General features: G+C 43.0%; 3 non-coding genes across 3 annotated transcripts; 2 read left to right on the top strand and 1 right to left on the bottom strand.

Annotated features, from left to right (window-relative positions):
- The first annotated feature begins 12,850 nt into the window (after positions 1 to 12,850).
- On the top strand, positions 12,851 to 12,933 carry trnas-aga (transfer RNA serine (anticodon AGA)). Its single transcript has one exon. It is a non-coding gene; the product is annotated as a tRNA-Ser (tRNA).
- A 6,259-nt stretch (positions 12,934 to 19,192) lies between these two features.
- On the bottom strand, positions 19,193 to 19,275 carry trnaf-aaa (transfer RNA phenylalanine (anticodon AAA)). The gene has a single exon. It is a non-coding gene; the product is annotated as a tRNA-Phe (tRNA).
- A 2,045-nt stretch (positions 19,276 to 21,320) lies between these two features.
- trnas-aga (transfer RNA serine (anticodon AGA)) lies at positions 21,321 to 21,402 on the top strand. The gene has a single exon. It is a non-coding gene; the product is annotated as a tRNA-Ser (tRNA).
- The last annotated feature ends 372 nt before the right edge of the window (positions 21,403 to 21,774 follow it).

Below are 21,774 nucleotides of genomic sequence, written 5' to 3'. Positions count from 1 at the left end.
GACTTTTATAATTATCTTTAAACTTCTCTGCTAAACGAGTCAAAATTCCAAACGTTAAAATTAATGCATCATATTGAAATATCAATTGCACTATAACAATCACCAGATTCAGGAGAGCCTGAATAATTATTTCCCTGTGCAAAGAATAGTATCTGTGCAACAATAGTTCATATAGGAACCAATATGCTGAGGAAAACAAAGGCTCGTGGAGAGATTGTATGTTGGGTCTGTGCAGGTGATAATTAACATGAATCACGAGGTTGTGACTTTCATTAACTCACGAAGCATTTATACACACCAGCATCAGTACAGGCATACTCTCCGAACAATTCCTTGTTGGGCCAATGGAGAGTTAGATTTGTTTTCTGTGGGATTTTCACTAAAAACCAATATGCTAAATTTCTGCTCGGTAGAATCTGTGGCAGTGGATACACTCTGAGACTCTGGTGAGTACATTTCACTGGATTTCAATCAATCGTCCCGCTTATGTCCCTCCCTCACACCTATCCGCTTCTCCACAATATGTTTGAAAATAACAAATATCCCCATCCTCAAAGATGCTGAAGTCCAGCACGTCATTGTTAAAGAGAAGGCTGAAACATTCACGATAATCTTCAACCAGACGTAACGAGTGAATGATCCACATTGGTCTCCTCCAGAGTTGCCAGTATCACAGATATCAGCTTTCAATCAATTCAATCCACTCCACGTGATATCAAACAACAATTGATGCCACTGGAACTGAAAAGTCTATTCGCCATGGCAACATTCAGAAAATAGAAATAAAGACTTATGCTTCAGAACATGCCGTGTCCAGAGCCAAGCTATTCAATTGCATCTACAATTGGCATTTACTTGGCGATGTTCAAAATTGCCGAGGTATGTTCTGCACAGAAGAAACAGGACAAATCCAACTGAGCCAATTTCTGCCCTAGCAATCCACTCTCGATCGTCACGAATGTGTTGAAAGGGGACAACTATTGTACTATCAAGACGTACTTACACAGCAATAACCTGCTCATGGACGCTCAGTCTGGGCTTCGACAGGCTCAGCTCATGAACTGACTTTTGCCTTGCTTGAAACACAGACAAAAGAGCTGAATTCCAGAAGTGAGGCAAGAGAAACTGCCGTTGACTGCATTGGGCCTAGGTGTGGCATCAAGGTACCTTAGAAAAACTGGAATTAATGGGTGCCACTGGTTGGAGTTTTGCCTGGCACGGAGGTTTTGGAGGTCATTCATCTCAGTTCCAGGATATTACTGCAGGAATTCCTTAGCGCAGTGACCAAGTCCAACTATCTCCAGCAGCTTCATCAAAGACCTTCTTTCCGTGATAAGGTCACAAGGGGGGTTGTTCACTGTTGACAGCACAATGTTCAGCAGCATTCGTGACTCCTCAGATACTGAAGCAGTTCAGACCCAAATGCAGCAAGATCTGGACGATTGCCTGGCTTGGGCTGACATGTGGCGAGTATCATTCCGCTTTCCTCCCATACTACAAAGATCATAGAATCATAGAAACCCTTCAGTGCAGAAAGAGGCCATCTGGCCCATCGAGTCTGCACCGACCACAACCCACCCAGGCCTTATCCCTACACATGTACCCGCTAATCCCTCTAACCTACGCATTTCAGGACACTAAGGCGCAATTTTAGCATGGCCAATCAACCTAACCCGCACATATTTGGACTGTGGGAGGAAACCGGAGCACCCGGAGGAAACCCACGCAGTCACGAGGAGTATGTGCAAACTCCACACAGACACTGGAGCTGTGAAGCAGCAGTGATAACCACTGTGCTACAGTTCCGCAGATGTGTTGGTTAAGTTGATTAGCAAAGCTAAATTGTCCCTTCATGTCAGGGGGATTAGTAGGGTAAATAGGTGGGTTTATGGAGATAGGGGCTGGGTGGGATTACGGTCAGTGCAGACTGGATGGGCCAAAATACCGCCGCAACAGGTCTACAGCAGACTCCATTTCCCTGGCCCTCGACTCAATCCTGGAACACCTAGATAACAAGGACACACATGTCACACTCCTTTTTATTGACTAGAGCTCAGCCTTCAGCACCATTAATCCCACGAAACTCATCTCCAAACTCCGTGGCCTGGCCTCGGCACCTCCCTCTGTGACTGGATCCTGGACATCCTAACTCACAGGCTACAATCAGTAAGGATAGGCAACAACAGCTCCACGATCATCCTCAACACTGGTGCCCCACAAGGCTGTGTTCTCAGCCCCCTGCTATACTCCTTATATACCTATGACTGTGCGGCCAACTTCCCCTCCAATTCGATTTTCAAGTTTGCTGAGGACACCACCAGAATGGATCAGATCTCAAACAATGATAAAACAGAGTGCAGGAATGAGATAGAGAATCTGGTGAACTGGTGCAGCAGCAATTATCTCCCCTCAATTTCAACAAAACGAAGGAGATTGTCATCGACTTCAGTAATCGTAAAGGAGAACATGCCCATGTCTACATCAAAAGGGAAGAAGTAGAAAGAGTCGAGAGCATCAAGTTTTTAGATGTCCAGATCACCAACAACCCTGTCCTGGTCTCCCCATGCCGACACTATAGTTAAAGAAGCCCACCAGCGCCTCTACTTTCTCAGAAGACTAAGGAAAATTGGGATGATAGCTCTGGCTCTCACCAACTTTTACGGATGCACCATAGAAAGCATTCTTTCTCATTGTATCACAGCTTGGTGTGGCTCCTGCTCTGCCTAAGACCGCAAAAAACTACAAAAAGTCATGACTGTAGCCCAATCCATCACACAAACCAGCCTCCCATCCATTGACTCTGTCTGCACTTCCCACTGCCTCGGAAAAGCAGCCAACATAACTAAAGACCCCATGCACCCTGGACATTCTCTCTTCCACCTTCGTCCCTCAGGAAAAAGATACAAAATTCTGAGGTCACGTACAGACCAACTCAAGAACAGTTTCTTCCCTGCTGCTGTCAGACGTTTGAATGGGCTTACCTTGCATGAAGTTGGTCTTTCTCTACACCCTAGCTATGACTGTAACACTGCATTCTGCATTCTCTCGTTTCCTTCTCTATGAACGATATGTGTTGTCTGAATAGCGCGCAAGAAACAATACTTTTCACTGTATGTTAATACATGTGACAATAATAAATCAAATCAAATCAAAAAATGACCACCTTCTGTACTATGGAGATTCAATGATTCCACTCTATAATGTCATTAAATTGTACTCGAAATCTTCCGTGTCTCTTTAATTGTATTTTAACTTCGCTGCGAAACCAGTCAGAATGCTAAATGTTAAATTTACTGCATTATATTGAAATATCAATTTTAGTATAACCATTACCGGATTCAGGAGAGCCTGGATAGTCATTTTCCTGTGAAATGGAGAGTATCTGTGCAAAAAAAGTTCATGAAGGAACCGATAGTTTTAGGAGAGCAGAGGCGAGTGGAGAGATTGTCTGCTGGGAATGGGCAGGTGATATTTAACAAGAACCAAGAGGCAAGTATGTACACCATCATCAGTACCGACATACTCTCTGAACAATTTTTTGTTTGGTCAATGAAGAGTTTGATTTGTTTTTCTGTGAGATTTTCATGAAAAGTCGATTTCTGCTCGATAGATTATATGGCAGTAGATACACTCTGAGACTCTGCTGAGTACATTTCACTGGATTTCAATCAATTGTCCAGTTTATGCCACTCCCCCACATGTATCCACTTCTCAACATTATGTTTGCAAATAACAAATCTCCCCATCCTCAATGATGGAGGAGCCCAGCACACCAGAGTTAAAGATAAGCCTGAAACATTCATTGTTATAATCTTCAGCTCGACATAACGTGTGAATGATCCATGTTCGTCTCCTCCAGATTTCCCAGCATCACAAATATCAGTCTTCAGCCAATTCAATATACTCCCTGTGGTTTCAAGCAACAGCTTATGCTACTGGATACTGAAAAGTCTATGGGCCCTGGCAACAATCCAAAAATAGAACTGAAGACTTATTCTTCAGAACTTGCCATGACCATAAACAAACTGTTCCATTCCTGCTACAAATGGCATCCACTTGAAAATTTGCAAACTTGCCGAGGCATCTCCTGTACAGAAGAAACAGGACAAATCTAACTGAGCCAATTTCTGCCCCATCAGTCCACTCTCGATCGTCAGGAATGTGTTGAAAGGGGTCATCTATTGTGCTATCAAGACACACTTACACAACAATAATCTGCTCTGGACGCTCAGTCTGGACATCACTAGGGTCACTCGGGCAATGATCTCACTTTTGCGTGTTGGAAACACAGACAAAAGAACTAAATTCCAGAGCTGAAGAAAGAGTGACTGCGGTTCACTGCATTGGGCCCAAGTGTGGCATCAACCATCCCCAGCAAAACTGGAATCAATAGGTATCAAGAGGCAAACTGTCCCCTGGTTGGAGTCATACCTGGCACAGAGGAAGTTCTTGATGGTTTTGGAGGTCATTCATTTCAGTTCCAGGATATCACTGCAGGAATTCCTTAGCGTAGTGCCCTCGGCCCAACCATTTCCAGCAGTTTCATCAATGACCTTTCTTCCAGCATCAGGTCGGAACGGGGGATGTTCGCTGATGACACCACAATGTTCAGCACCATTCGCGACTCCTTGGATGTTGAGGCAGTTCATATTCAAATGCAGCAAGATCAGAACAATATTCATGCTTGGGTGACAATTGGCAAGTAACATTCGATTTATTCATCAGATGTTTGCTGGAATATTTCCCTGAGTTTGATTTACTTCATCCTTGCCATTTGCTGGAGAGCTGTCAGCACAATGTGTAACACACTAACTGGTAATACCAAGTCTTCGGCACGTCTGCATTTTTAAATTCCACCAGGATCACCCTGAGCAGGAATCAGCTGGAACCAACAGGGGTAAATAAAATTCTGACCAGGAAATGAAACTGTCGAAGCTGCTGGCCGTGATTCCCTCATTTATATTCCTTCATCAAGTTGTTCTGCCTATTTTACTGCAGGAAACAACTGTTTCAGAAACTGAGAAATTGTGCATTTAACATGACCATCCCGAGTAATACTGAACAAGAGGATGTAATTTCTGTTTTTATTCCCAGCTTTCCCACTCCAGTCAAATACTGGTTTTATCTTGCTCCATCCCTTCCCCCTTTATTCAACAGCATAAAATCCATCACATTTCTAACTCTCTTTCATTCTGAAGACGAATCATATTGGACTCGACATGTTAACTCTGTTTCTCTATCCACAGATAGTGTCTGGCCTGCTGAATTTTCCCCAGCAATTTGTTTCTATCCAAGTTATTCAAATCCTATTCTACACTACAGTTCACAGAAAATTCTAATGATCAACAATAAGAGAAAAAAAACTGAATGTCTTTTAACTGAGAAATAAGTGAAGCTGAAACGGATTGATGTTTGAGTAACAGCCACGTGCCTGCTGGAAGCAGAATTCAAAAAATTACAGTTTCTTTGCCACTTGGAGCCGCCGATTGGGTAGTTTACTGAATCAAATTCTGCGATAGGTGGGAATCAAACCCAGGTCAATTGCTTGGGAAACAGCCATGCTCGTCATTACACCGCCATCACTGAATGGTAAAGTGGGTTGCAGTAGTTATCTAGATTTTGACACTTCATTCCCTGTTGTTTTCTGGTATTTTTCTTTCAGTCATAGACAATAAGTTCCTGATGCACAGAATCCAATAATGATTCACCTTGTCTTCGACTGAAGGGATGGCTAATACCTGCAAAAGTTTGGGTTGAAAGAGAGGGTTCGATCAGTAGATGTGATCTGTCAAACTGTGGTGAGTTGCTCAATAAAGATTCCGTACAACTTGACATTCATGATAGCTTCATCATCCAATGTAACATTTGAGATCAAACACTGATCATTGAAGTGAATTCCTTTATGGTAGAATCCATTTACTTTATTCCTTTTCAAAATGAAATAACTAAATAATCTTTCAAACATATAAAGGAGAATGTTTTTTTATTTGGGGAAGGAATATAGTTGTCAGAGTAATTGGATAGTTGATGCAAAGAGCCAGCACAAAGACAATGTTTAGAATGCCCTCCTCCTCTACTTTATGTTTCACTGACCAGCATCTGCTGCCGAAGGGCGGCATGGTGGCATAGTGGTTCGCAATGCTGTCTCACAGCGCCAGGGATCCTGGTTTATATTCCGGCCTTGGGTCACTGTGTGGAGTTTGCATATTTTCCCCGCTTCTGCGTGGGTTTCACCCGGGTGCTGTCTGATCTGCTGACTCTTCCCCAGCACTTTTTGTTTGTATCCAAGTAATTCCAATCCCATTCCACACCATAGTTCACAGAAAATCCTAAATTATTAACAATAAGTGGAACTGAACCATCTTTATATTGCAGTCGCACCCACATGCATGCTGGAAGCAAAACGCTGAAAAAGGCTTCATTTTGTCACCTGGGGCTGCTGTTTGCTTTGTTCAAAATATCAAGATTTGCAACAGCCGGGAAACGAACCCTCACCAACTGCTTGGGAAGCACCCATACTCACCACGCCAAGACCACTCGTTCAGCTACTGCACTGTCGGAATTTTCTAACTTTTGGTAATCAGTTCACGGACTACCATCTGCGATTGAAGTGACTAAACGGTGCTGGCAATGGACCTGTGGCTTCTTAATTTGATTTAAACTTCCCTGCTTAAACGGTCAAAAGATTAAATTCTAGGTCCGTGACACCATGCCAGCAATAGATCTGAAGACTTATGCTCCAGAACCTGCCATGCCTTTGGCCAAGCTGCACCAACAAAACTGACATCGACATGGTAATGTGAAATGTTGCCCAAGCATGTCCTGTACCCAAGAAACGATCGAATCAAGCCAATTTCTCATAGAAATCATAGAAACCCTACAGTACAGAAAGAGGCCATTCGGCCCATCGAGTCTGCACCGACCACAATCCCACCCAGGCCCGACCCCCATATCTACTCACTAATCCCTCCCACCTACGCATCTCAGGACACTAAGGGCAATTTTTAGCATGGCCAATCAACCAAGCCCGCACATCTTTGGACTGTGGGAGGAAACCAGAGCACCCAGAGGAAACCCACGCAGACACGGGGAGAATGTGCAAACTCCACACAGACAGTGACCCAAGCTGGGAATCGAACCCAGTTCCCTTGAGCTGTGAAGCAGCAGTGCTAACCACTGTGCTACCGTGCCGCCCAACATTTCTGCCCCAACAGTCTATTCTCGATCATCAGTAAAGTTTTGAAAGGTGTAAATGACTGCTATCAAGACGCGCTTACACAGCAATAAACTGCTCACAGATGCTGAGTTTCGGTTTCGCCAGGATCACTCAGCTCCTGACCTCACATTACCATTGACACAAAGATGAACAAAAGAGCTGAATTCATCGGAACATACGAATTACGTGCGAAAGTGGGCAGTTGAGCTCCGCCATTCCATTTGATCATGGCTGATCTCAATTTCATCCTAACTCCACTTCCCTGTCTTTTCCCCCTTGCTTTGTAACCCACATTTGATCAAATGTTTATCTATCCCTTTCTTGAGTCCATTGATTGGTTCTGTTTCCACTACACTCTGGGGCTGTGAGTTCCGTGGATTAACAATCTTCTGTCAGAATTAGCTGCTCTATACCTCTGTCTTCAGCCTCCCATTTCTTACTATACAACTAAGACCTCTTGTCCTACACTCTTCTGGAAGGGAGAACATTTGGTGAGCATTGAGTTACTTTGAGTATTTTATATACCACAATCAAATCCCACCCCCTTATTCTTCTGTGCTCCAGCGAGTATAAGCCCGAGCTACTCAAACGCTCCTCATACAACAGGCCCTTCAAACCTGGAATCAATCGAGTGAAACCCTTCTGAACCGCCCTTAGTGCCACCACATCCTTCCTCAATGAAGGTGACCGAAACTGAACACAATACTCCAACTGTGGTCAACCAATGCCTTATACAATTGTATCAGCGCTTCTCTACGTTTATACTTGAGAGACTTTGCAATAAATGCCAAGATTCCATTTGCATTCCTTGTAAAATTCTGCACCTGCATACCCACTTTCTGAGACTCATGCACAAAGACACCCAGATCCCTCTGCACAGACACCTTTTGAATCTGTTTCTCATTTAAATGGTAATTTGCCCTTTATGTTTCCGCCAAAGAGGATAACCTCCCACTTATCCACATTAAACTCCATTTGCCAGATTCTGGCCCATTCCACTGGCCTGTCAATGTCCATTTGGAATTTTTTAATCTCCTCATCACAGTATGCTTTACCACCTATTTTCATATCGTCAGCAAATTTCGTAATTTTACACTCTATCCCTGCTTCGAGATCATTGATATGGACAGTAAATAGTTGTGGTCCGAAAACTGAACCCTGTGGGACCCCACTCGTTGCAGATCGCCAACTGGAGAAGGACCCACTTATCCCAACCCTGTGCTTTCCATCAGTCAGTCAATCCTCAATCCAAGCGATTATTCTACCCCTAATCCCTTTGGATCTAACCTCATGAATCAGTCTATTGTGGGGCACCTTATCAAATGCGCTCTGGAACTCCAGATAGATAGCATCCACAGGATCCCCATTATCTACCTTGCCGGTTACATCCTCAAAGAATTATAGCAGGTTTGTCAAACAATACTTGCCCTTCAAAAAGCCATGCTGGCACTGGTGAATTGAGCTTTGTTTTTCCAGATGCTCAGTGGCGTCATCCTTAATGATTGACTCCAGGCACTTTCCCACCACAAGAGGTCAACCTGACAGGTATATAATTTTTCACTTTTTGCCTCTCTTCTTCCGTGAGTAAAGGCGTCACATGAGCATGTTTCCAGTCCACCGGTACCTTTCTGGAATCCAGGTAACTTTGGAATATCATAATTCATGCATCCACTATCTCTGCTGTCACCTCCTTTAACACCCGAGGGTGTAGTCTTTCAGATGCCAGGGTCTCGTCTACTTTTAAACCCTTCAGGTTAATGAGTACCTTCTCCCTGCTTTTAGTAATTTCACTAAGTTCCACTGTTTTAACTGCAGTTATTTGGACAGAATTATTATCTTCTGCTTTGAGCACAGAGACAAAGTATTGGTTTAGTGCCTCTGCCATCGTTGACTTTCATATTATTACTCCACCGTTTCAGTCCTCTAAACGGCCAACATCTACTTTCAGTACTCTCTTCCTTATATGTTTCTACAAGATCTCCTTCATTCTTCTGGGGGGGAAAATGGACAGTAGGCGGCCCACTGGACTTTACTCGCATAGAATCCTGAAGTGCAGAAGGAAGCCATTCGGCCCATCGAGTCTGGATCGATCACAATCCCACTTAGACCCTATTACCACATGCATTTGTCTTAACTGGTCCCCCTGACACTAAGAGGCAATTTAACCTAACCTGCACATCCCTTGGACTGTGGGAGGAAGCCGAAGCATTCGAAGGAAACTCACGTAAACATGGAAAGAACGTGCAAACTCCACACAGACGGTGATCCAAGGCGGGAATTGAACCCGGTTCCTTGGTGTTGTGAACAGCAGTGTGCCACCCTGATCACATTCAGACTCAGACACAAGATATTGAAGCATCCAAAAGTAATTTCACACTCTCCTGTGTCAGAGATTGGCAGATGTAGACTAAATGTGAGTCACTTGTTACACAGGATGCGATCGCTAATTACATTATTCATCAACCATTGAAATAGTAACACAAAATCAAATTGCTGCGGACGCTGGAATCTGAAAAAAACCCTGAAACTGCTGGAAAATCTCAGCAGGTCTGACATCATCTGTGGAGAGAGAATATGGACGACATTTCGAGTTCGGATGACCCTTCGTCAGAGCTCAATTCGTGATGAGCATTGACTGAAACAAACCCCTTTTTTCAAGGAGATAACCGATGAAACATCGGAGTGATAAATGTTGTAGAGAGAAAGGTTACACGAAAGCTGTTGTTCAGTTGAACAAAATGCACACAGAGCTCGTGAGCAATGGCATGTGAACGATTATTCCGCTGTGTCCTCCTCTAATCTGGAAACAGTAAAATGTGTGTGGGGACACCTGCTGGCCGAAACTAAGAACTCCAACAGAACGCTCAAATTCACATTGAGTGTCGTTGCAAGAGAAAAGGGCGGGGGATACGAATATGGAATTTTGCGCTTCAAGGCTGTTCCACCACTCAGTAATATCCTGGCTGATCTGCTCCACTTCCATGCCTACTGCCCTATAATCCTTGACTCATTTGTCTATATAGCGCGCAAGAAACAATACATTTAGCAGTATACTAATGCAGGCAATGATAATAAATGAAATCAGATTAAATCAAAGTCTACTTCTGTATTCAATGAAAGATATTTGTCAAAAGTAGATTTGAACACACGACGCCAGGCGAAACTGTGACCTTCGACGGCTCGCTCATCCTGACACAACTTTGCGGTATGAAGTCAAACAACACCAGGTTAAAGCCCAACAGGTTTATTTGGTAGCAAATGCCACTAGCTTTCGGAGCGTGCTGCTCGAAAGCTCGTGGCATTTGCTACCAAATAAACCTGTTGGACTTTGACCTGATGTTGTTAGACTTCATAATGTGTTTACCCCAGTCCAACGCCGGCATCTCCACACCATGACAACTTTGCGGTCCAGGGCCCGAGCTTCTGTGAATGTCAACATTCGTAGTGATACAAAAAATTAAAAATATGAATTAAAAATGAAATAGTTCTGTACCAAACAAAGAACTCGCCTCCTAAAACTTGGACTCACGCAAATAAACTAAGCTCCTGCATATCCTGACTCCGATATTAAGACATTTCTGCACTCGTCCGAGACTCCAAAATCAGTTGGTAAAGTTTCTGCCTACGAATCAATTCATTTCAAAACAGAACAAGCAGTTGGAGAGGGGAGATGATAGGGAGTTACTTCGACTCTCACTCTTTCAGATGGTTTATTCCGGATCACCATAACGCACTGTTAAAATAAATCTAATCTCACGAGTGAATCCTTCACCAATTACAAGACAAGTTAAATCTGTCCTCCTCTGTTTCCGACCCTGCTGTGATTGGAAGCACTTCCTCTCGATCAAAACTCATTTGACGATCTTATTTGTGGTCTTAAGTTGCCACAACATTGTTGCAGGTTTCCTTGCCCATTTGAGTATTTAGCATCACCTTCGTTCAGCACAGAAACAAAACGTTTGTGTGAGAATCATACGGCAGGAACGGAGATTCAACTTGGACGTCGTTCAGGTCACACTGAGATTGGCAAAGGACACTTTGATTTCCTTGTCTCTCTTCAATGATGTCATGACATCAGAGTGCGCAGCAGTGAAAGCAACAGGAGAGGAAATAAACACAATGTTGTCTCTTCAACACTTTCCTTCTCGGAGATGAGTGGAGTGAAGGGAAATAGTTCATATTGTGCTGGTATCAGTGATTTATGCCCATGTTAGCGAGCTGCTTTTTGATCAGTAGACGTTGCCACAACTAAAATATGGATGGGTATAGAGGAGCAGCAACCAGAATGCTTTGAGTAGCACAAAGTGGTCAACTAGACAAATGAATTGGCGAACGACTGATAGTTTTGATTTCAAAGGGAGGGTTCGAGCATCAGATTGGATCAGGCAAGGGGTGGTATGTCTTTTTTCTGTTCTGATCTCCCTGCCACTCCCTCTTTACTCGATCGCATCAACACCATTCTAGCTCTCTCTAACCCTGAAAAAGAGTCGTATTGGACTCGAAACATGAACTTTGTTTCCAAATCCACAGATGCTACCTGACCTGCTGAGTTTGCGCAGCATTTTTCATTTCTATCCCAGTTATTCCAATCGGACTCCACACATATTTCACAGAATATCATATTAATTAACAATGTGAAATCAAATTTTTAATTGGGAAATAAGTGGTGCTGAAACGTATTTATATTTCACCTACTTGCATGTTGGAAGCAACATTCGCATAACATCGAGCTTGCTACCTGGTTTGCTTAAGAAATCAACCATAACGAAAACTCTGTGATCGCTGGGAATCGAATTCAGATCAACTCCTTGAGAAGCAGCCATGCCCACCACTACACCACCAACGTTGGTTGGTAAGCACTGTTGCAGTAGACATCTAGGTATGGGACGTCAACGTTCCCTGTTGATTTCTGTTTTTTTTTCAATCATTCGCAATAAATTCGTGATGCAGAGAACATAATAATGATTCACCTTTCTTGGACTGCAGAGATAGCTAATAACTGCAAGACTTTAAGTTGAGAGGGAAGTTTCATGAGGCAAGAGGACGAAGTTCAGAGAAAAGACAGTTTTTGATTTCATTTTTAAAAAGTTTGAAGTGTTGAGCAGTGTGCAAACTGTACATTCACCCGCATCCACCAAAAGAATCGGTGAATTATCTGATGACACTGACCTGCCGATTGCCAGCGATACCACATCGCCTGAAAAAGTTGAGCAAGAAATTCAAGAACAAGAAGAAGTGGACTCTGAAATAGGAATGGAAATACAAGATGCTGCTCAACCTCATACTTCTGCAGCTGAAGTGAGGCAAGAACCACACGCTGAAGAGATTGCCTGATGGTCAAATTTTGTACGATTGAACATTTTGGAATAAAGACACCAGAGGATATAGGAATATGGAAAATTTGAGAAAAGAGTTTGATGTTGAAGGTCAAGAGCAGTTTAGAAGTCCGCATCAGCCTCATTTTCTGAGGACATGACGGAAAGGAAAATTGGGTTGAGTTTTTTTCGGAAAACTACAAGTTTTATGTTTGAAAATTATTCCCTGACCACACGAACGTGAAACACGCATTCGTCAACGGATATTCTCTTTGAGGTTTTGACCACTGATTAGGATGGTTTTCGAAAACTGCTCAATGTAGTCGTGGCCGAGTGGTTAAGGCGGTGGACTAGAAATCCATTGGGATTACTCCACGCAGGTTCGTAATCCTGCCTACTATGTAGTTAATTTAGTTTCGTCTTTTCCCACGTTCCTTTGTGAAATTTGGTGCCTGACGCCGAATTCTGTCACCAGATCTTTCAACAACAGGAACTATTCTCAAAGTTCAATTAACAAAATGTCTGCTTTAAATGCAGCAAAAATCATTCGAATTTGGATAGGCATCTTTCTGTCTATTTCTTCCTTTGTCTAAGTCACTCGATCTCCAATTAATTTTCCGACAGGGAAATATTTGTTGGAAATATAGGCGTTGGTATCCACGCGGGAAACTGGTGTTCAATTTCCCGCAGGGCTGAGGAAACACCGAATTTAAAGAGACTCAAGGAATTGACTCATAGGCTTTTCAGCACAGAAAGTGGCCCTGAGGCGCATCCTGTCTGCGAAGGACATGAAACATCCATCTATTCTAATTCCAATTTCCAACACTAGGTCCGTAGCCTTGTGCACGACGGCGTTTCACGTGCTCAGTTATAATTTTCTTAAATGTTTGTGGATTCCGGTGTTCGTACCAGTCACAGCAAGTATAATTATCGATACGAAGATGTGTTTCCCCTTTGTCGAGGGGTCAATAAACAGAGGGCTTTGATTTAAGGTACGCATTCTTGCTGTGGCCTCAGGATTGTTTTCGACAGCTCCATCATAGCCTCCCTGCTTTTATATCCTATACCTCGGCTAATGAAGGCAACTATTTCAAATATATTTTGATACCATCAATCCAACTGCCAGTCATAATCTTTGGACGTGCGCCTCAAAGTTCCTGTGAACCTCATTCTTTCCTCGCGCCCTGCTGTTCATTGTCTCAAAAACAGAAAATGCTGGAAAATGTCAGCAAGTCTAAAAGCATCTGTGGGGATCTGTTCTGCCATTTATGTTTTCTGATCACTTAATAGACAGTTTTAGCACCTTCTCAGCTTGCTGTATCCTCATTTACATTCACTATGTCTCATTTCACCCCCCACTCCCACGCCCCACCCTTTCAGTATTTATCTTTGCTGATTCTCCTTGCTCTCAGCTCTGACGAAGGGTCATCTAGACTCGAAACGTTGGCTCTATTCTGTCCCTACCGATGCTATCAACCTGCTGACATTTTCCAGCATTTTCTGTTTTTGTCTAAGATTCCAGCATCCAACTGATTCTATCTTAAAGTTCATTGTATATTCCGCTGCCTTGTTAGTCCTCCAAAGTGCTTCACCTCACACTCCTCAGTGTTAACTTCAATGTGCAACTGTTCTGCCATCTCACCAGCACGTCTGTATGGTCATGTAATGAAAGGCTTTTCCCATCGCTATTTATTCACCACAACAATTTTCGCGTCATTCATAACCCTATTGATCAAACCGCCCATATTCACGCCTAGATTATTCGTTTAAACTACTGAAATGATCTCACTCACAGGTACAAGAGACTAAAGCATCCTGAAATAATTCCTCACTCTCCTCTGTCAGAGACAGACAGATGAAGACTACATTTCTGTCACTTGTTGCACAGGAGACGATCACTAATAACGTTATTCAACAAGCACTGAATTAGTAATGTAAACGCAAATTTCTGCGGACGCTGGCATCTGAAACAAAAACAGAAAATTCTGGAAAATCTAAGCAGATCTGACATCATCTGTGGAGATAGAATAGAGCCGAGAGAACAGAGAATAAAGACTTATATGTTATATGTTATATGAGTATACTGGAGACTGACTGACGGGTTTGAGTTCAAAGAGAGGGTTCGAGCAGCAGATGGGATCAGGCAAAGGGCGTGTCTCTTGTTCCTCTTCTGCTTCACCTGCCCCTCCCCCTTTATTCAACAGCATCAAACACATTCTACAGTTCCAAAGAAGCGTCATATTCGACTCGAAACATTAAATCTGTTTCTCAATTCACAGGTGCTATCTGGCCTGCTGAGTTTTTCACAGCACTTTCTGTTTCTATCCCAATAACTCCAATCCGATTCCACACTGTAGTTCACTAAAAATTTCAATTATTAACAATAAGAAAACAAAACCTGAATTTCTTTTGAATTCTAAAATAAGGGAAGCTGAAACGTATTTGTATTTCAATTACACCTACATGCATGTTGGCAATAGAATGCCAAGAAACTGCTTTATTTGCCACCTGTAGCTTCCATTTGGTTTGCTTAAGAAAGCAAGTTCTGCGATAGCTGGGAATCCAACCCAGATCAACTGCTTGGGAAAGCAGACAGGAGGTCCCAGAGGATTGGAGGATAACGAATGTGGTCCCGTTATTTAAGAAGGGTAGGAAGGATAACCCGGGTAATTATAGGTCGGTGAGCTTGACGTCCGTGGTGGGGAAGTTGTTGGAGAAGATTCTTAGAGATAGGATGTATGCGCATTTAGAAAGGAATAAACTCATTAACGATAGTCAGCATGGTTTTGTGAGAGGAAGGTCATGCCTCACTAACCTGGTGGAGTGTTTTGAAGAAGTGACCAGAATGGTTGACGAGGGAAGGGCCGTGGATGTCGTCTATATGGACTTTAGTAAAGCGTTTGACAAAGTCCCTCATGGTAGGCTGGTGAAAAAGGTTGGATCTCATGGGATAAAGGGGGAGTTGCCTAGATGGGTGGAGAACTGGCTTGGTCACAGAAGACAGAGGGTGGTAGTGGAAGGGTCTTTTTCCGGCTGGAGGCCTGTGACTAGTGGTGTTCCGCAGGGCTCTGTATTGGGACCTCTGCTGTTTGTGATTTATATAAATGATCTGGAAGAAGGTGTAACTGGGGCGATCAGTAAGTTTGCGGACAACACAAAATTGGCAGGACTTGCAGATAGTGAGGAGCATTGTCAGAAGCTACAGAAGGATATAGATAGGCTGGAAATTTGGGCAAAGAAATGGCAGATGGAGTTCAATCCTGATAAATGCGAAGTGATGCATTTTGGTAGAAATAATGTAGGGAGGAGCTATATGATAAATGGCAGAACCATAAAGGGTGTAGATACGCAGAGGGACCTGGGTGTGCAAGTCCACAGATCCTTGAAAGTGACGTCACATTTGGAGAAGGTGGTGAAGAAGGCGTATGGCATGCTTGCCTTTATAGGACGGGGCATAGAGTATAAAAGTTGGGGTCTGATGTTGCAGATGTATAGAACGTTGGTTCGGCCGCATCTGGAATACTGCGTCCAGTTCTGGTCGCCACACTATCAGAAGGACGTGGAGGCTTTGGAGAGAGTACAGAGGTGGTTTACCAGGATGTTACCTGGTATGGAGGGGCTTAGTTATGAGGAGAGATTGGGTAAACTGGGGTTGTTCTCCCTGGAAAGACGGAGGATGAGGGAAACTTAATAGAGGTGTATAAAATTATGAAAGGCATAGATAGGTTGAACGGTGGGAAGCTTTTCCCCAGGTCGGTGGTAACGTTCACGAGGGGTCATAGGTTCAAGGTGAAGGGGGGGAGGTTTAACACAGATATCAGGCGGACATATTTTACACAGAGGGTGATGGGGGCCTGGAATGCGCTGCCAGGCAAGGTGGTGGAGGCGGACACACTGGAAACGATTAAGACTTATCTAGACAGCCATATGATCGGAGTGGGAATGGAGGGACACAAAATAATGGTCTAGTTTGGACCAGGGGGCGGCGCGGGCTTGGAAGGCCGAAGGGCCTGTTCCTGTGCTGTATTGTTCTTTGTTCTTTGTTTTTTGTACATGCTCACCACTACACCACCATCGCTGACGGGCAGATAATGTTGCAGTAGTCGTCTAGATTTTGGAATTTCAACCTTCTGCTTTCTCGTGTTTTTTGCAATCATCGACAATAAATTCCTGATGCAGATAACCCAACAATGATTCACATTTCTTGGGCTGCAGAGATAGATGATAACTTCAACAGTTTGAGTTGAAAGGGAGGTTTCAAGAGGCAAGTGGAAGAAGTGCAGAAAAAGACTGTTTGTTGTTTCATTTTAAAAAGTTTAAGTGTTGTGCAACCTGCATATTCACCCCCATTAGCAAAAGCATGTGTGAATTACTTGATGACTTCTATGTGATTTTCGGCAAAGCATTCTATGTGGCAGTGGCCGAGAGGTAAAACGATGGACTAGACTTCCATTGGGCCCCACCTGCTCGCATTCAAATCCTACCAAATGCGTTCTTCGTATTTCACATTTAGTTCTAAACATCGCCATGTTCCTTTCTGACGAATCGTACCTGACACGGAATGGCACCCCACGCTTTTCAATCGCATGTCAAGTTCTTATTCCCAAAATGTCTGCTCGAAATGCAGCAAACATAATCCATATGATCTCATACCTATTTATCTCCCCACCGCTTTTCACTTCATTCATAAACCTATTGACCATACCGCCCACATTCACGTTTAGATTATTAGTTTAACTACTGAAATGATCTTACTCACTGACACAAGATATTGAAGCATCCATTAATAATTTCATACTCTCCTCTGTCAGAGATAGGCAGATGTAGACTAAATTTGAGTCACTTGTTAAACAGGAGACGACACTAATAACATTGTTCACCGACCACTGAAACAGTAATATAAAAACAAATTACTGCGGAGGATGGCATCTGAAACAAAAACAAAAAAATGCTGGAAAATCTCAGCCGACCTGACATCATCTGAGCAGGGAGAATGCAGCCGAGAGAATTGAGAATAAAGACCACCTGTTTTATGAGTGTAATGGCGACTGACTGTCGGGTTTGAGTTCAAAATGTTTGATGCAGATAACCCAGGAATGATTCAACTTTCAAGGACGGAAAAGATAGCTGATTACTGCAAAAGTTCGCGTTGAAAGGGAGGTTTCAAGAGGCTAGACGACGAAGTTCAGAAAAAGACAGTTTGTTTCTTCATTTTAAAAAGTTTGAAGTACTGAGCAGTGTGCAAACTGCAAATTCACCCTCATTACCAAATGTATGGGTGAATTTTCTGTTGACATTGATTTGCCGATTTCCGGCGATACCACATCGCCTGAAAAAGTTGAACAGGAAATTTAAGAACAAGAAGAAGTGGATTTGAAATGGGAATGGAACGAAAAGATGCTGCTCAAGCTCATACTTCTGCAGCTGAAGTGAGGCAAGAACATACGCTAAAGAGATTGCCTTATGGCCAAATTCTGTATGATTGAATATTTCGTTATAAACATACCAGAGGACATAGGTAATATGGAAAATCTGAGAAAAGAGTTGAAGGCCAAAAGCAGTTTAGAAGTCCGCATCAGCCTCATTTTCTGAAGTCATGACGGAAAGGAAAATTAGGTTGATTTTTTTTCGGAAACCCCCAACTTTTATGTTTGCAAATTATTTCCTGACCACAGTAACGTGAAACACTCATTCGTCAACGGATATTCCAATTGAAGGTGTCCCTTAGAATGGTATTGACCACTCATCAGGGTGACGTTTAGTAAGCTTCTCAATGTAGTTGTGGCCGAGTGGTTAACGTGATGGACTAAAAATCCATTCGGGTCTCCCTGCGGTGGTTCGAATCATACCAACTACGTTTTTCATTTGGTTTCATCTTTTCCCACGTTCCTTTGTGAAATTTCGTGCCTGACGCCGAATGGTGTCACCACATCTTTCAACAACAGGAACTGTTTTCAAAATTCCAATTCACAAAATGTCTGCTTTAAATACAGCAAACATCATCCGAATTTGCGATAGGCTTCTTTCTGTCCCTTTGTCTAAGTCACTTTATCTCCAATTAATTTTTCTATCGGGAAATATTTGTTTGAAATATAGGCGCTGGTATCCACGCGGAAAACTGGTGTTCAATTTCCCGCACGGCTGAGGAAACATTGACTCATTGGCTTTACAGCACAGAAAGTGGCCCTAAGGTACATCCCGTCGGTGACGGACATGAAACATCCATCTACTCTAATTCCAATTTCCAACACTCGGTCCGCAGCCTTGTGCACGAGGCCGTTTCACGTGCAATTTTCTTAAATGTTGTGTGGATTCCGGCTTTCATTCCGGCCCCAGCAAGGAATTATGACTCAATTGCTTGAGTCTCGTTAAATTCGGTGTTTCCTCTGCCCTGCGGGAAATTGAACACCAGTGTCCCGCGTGGATACTAACGCCTATATTTACACAAATATTTCCCGATAGGCAAATTAATTGGATAAAAGGAGAAAGGGGCAGAAGAAAAGCCTATCGCAAATTAGGATCTTTGCTGTAATTAAAACGGACATTTTGTGAATTGAATTTTGAAAACATTCCCTGTTGTTGAAAGATGTGGTGGCACCAATCGGCGTCAGGCATCAAATTTCACAAAGGAACGTGGGAAAAAATGAAACTAAATGAACAACGTAGTCGGCAGGATTACAACCTGCGGCGGGGAAACCCCAATGGATTTTTAGTCCATCGCCTTAACCACTCGGCCACGACATCATTCTAAAAATTGCCCCCATCAGTGGTCAAAACTATTCTAAGGGATAACCTCAATCGGCCTATCTGTTGACGAATGCGTGTTTCACTTTGCTGTGGTCAGGGACCACAGCAAAGACTACGTGTTATACGCGTATAATGGAGACTGACTGACGGGTTTGAATTCAAAGGGAGGGTTCGAGCAGCAGGTGGGATCAAGCAAAGAGCGGTGTCTCTTGTTCCTCTTCTGCTCGACATTCCCCTCTCCATTTACGAAACAGCATGAAACGCATTCCACCTCTCATCAGTTCCAAAGAAGAGTCATATTTGACACGAAACATTAATTCTGTTTCTCAATCCAGAGGTGCGATCTGACCCGCTGAATTTTTCGCAGCATTTTCTGTTTCTATCCCAGTAATTAAATCGGATTCCACACTACAGTTCACAGAAAATCCTAATTATAAACAATCAGAAAACAAAGCCTAAATTTCTTCTGATTGGGAAATAAGGGGAGCTGAAACGTATTTATATTTCAGTTACACCGACATGTATGTTGGCAACCAAACGCCGGGAAACTGCTTTATTTGCCACCTGGAACTTCCATATGGTTTGCTTAAGAAAGCAATTTCTGAGATAGCTGGGAAGCATCCATGCTCACCAGTACACCACCATCGCTGGCGAGCCGGTGATGTTTCAGTAGTCGTCTAGATTTTGGGACTTCAATGTTCTATGTTGCTTTCTGGTATTTTTCGCAATCATCGACGATAAATTCCTGATAGAGAGAACTCAGTAATGATTCACATTTCTTGGACTACAGAGATAGTTGATAATTGTGAAAGTTTGACTTGAAAGGGAGGTTTCAAGAGGCAAGATGACGAAGTTCTGAAAAAAGACTTTGTTTTTTCATTTTTAAAAGTTTGAAGTGTTGAACATTGAACATTCATCCGCATCCACCAAAAGTATGGGTGAATTATCTGATGACTTCTGTGTGATTTTCGATATGCTATTCTATGTCGTCGTGGTCGAGCGGTTAAGGCCGTGGACTACTAATCCATTGGCGTCTCCCCACGTTCAAATTCTTCATATTTCATAGTTAGTTTTCATGACAACTAAAGTAGACATGTTCTTTTGTTACGAATCATGCCAGACACGGAGGGGAATCCCAGAGCTTCCAACAGCACGGCATGTTTTCCACGTTCTTATTCCCGAAATGTCTGCTTTAAATACTGCAAAAATAATCCAAATAATCTCATCACTATTTGTCACACTCCCAAATTTCGCTTAATTCATCAACCTGTTTACCATACCGTCCACATTCACGTTTAGGTTATTAATTTAAAGTACTGACATGATCTCAGTGACCGACACAAAGATTGAAGCATCCAGAAATGATTCCAACGTCTCCTGTGTCAGAGAGTTGAGTCACTTTGTGACACGGGAGACGATCACAGTATTCGCCAAGCACTGAATTAGTAATATCAAAGCAAATTTCTGCGGACGCTGGCATCTGAAACAAAAACAGAAAATTCTGGAAAATCTCAGCAGAGACATCATCTTTGGAGAGAGAATAGAGAATAAAGACTACCTGTTGTATGAGTGCAATGCAGACTGACTGACGGTTCTGAGTTCAAAGGAAGGTTTCGAGCAGCACATGGGATCAGGCGATGAAACCCAAATCAACTGCTTGGGGAACAGCCATGCTCACCACTGCACCACCACTGCTGACGGATAGGTCATTTCGCAGTTGTCGTCTAGATTTTGGGACTTTAACGTTCCTTGTTGGTGTCTGGTATTTTTTGCCATCATTGACAATAAATTCCTGATGCAGATAATCCAGTAATCAGTCAAAATTATTGCACTGAAGTGATAGCTGATAACTGCAAAAGTTTGAGTTGAATGGGTGATTTCAAGAGGCAAGGGGACGAAGTGCAAAAAACGACAGTTTGTTATTTCAATTTTAAAAGTTTGAAGTGTTGAGCAGTGTGCGAACTGCACATTCTTCCTCGTCCACCAAAGGGATTGGTGAATTATCGAATTACTTCTGTGTGATTTTCGTTCACCTACTCAATGTAGTCGTGGCCGAGAGGTTAAGGCGATGGACTAGAAATCCATTGGGGTCTCCCCGTGCAGGTTCAAATCCTGCCGACTATGTTTTTCATATTTCACCTTTAGTTTTCATGACAACTAAATTCGCCATGTTTCTTTGTGACGATTCTCGCCTGACACGGAGTTGGACCCCAAACCTTTCATCAGCGCGGGTTGTTTTCGAAATTCTTATATCCAGAATGTCTGCTCTAAATACAGCCAAAATAACCCAAGTTCGTGATAGTCTTCTTTTCGTCCCTTTCTCCCTTTGTCTTAGTCACCATATCTCCAATTAATTTCCCGATCAGCAAATAATTATTATAAGTCTGGACGTTAGTAGCCACGCGGGTGACTGGAGTCTACCGCCGGGCTGAGGAAACATCTAATTTAAAGAGACGCAAAAAATTGAGTCACGTACTTCACAGCACAGAAAGTGTC

The sequence above is a fragment of the Mustelus asterias genome, chromosome 16, assembly GCF_964213995.1.
Source record: "Mustelus asterias chromosome 16, sMusAst1.hap1.1, whole genome shotgun sequence".
In the NCBI taxonomy this organism is placed as follows: domain Eukaryota; kingdom Metazoa; phylum Chordata; class Chondrichthyes; order Carcharhiniformes; family Triakidae; genus Mustelus; species Mustelus asterias.
Note: the sequence above shows the minus strand (reverse complement) of the source record. Positions and strands in the feature narration are given on the sequence as shown.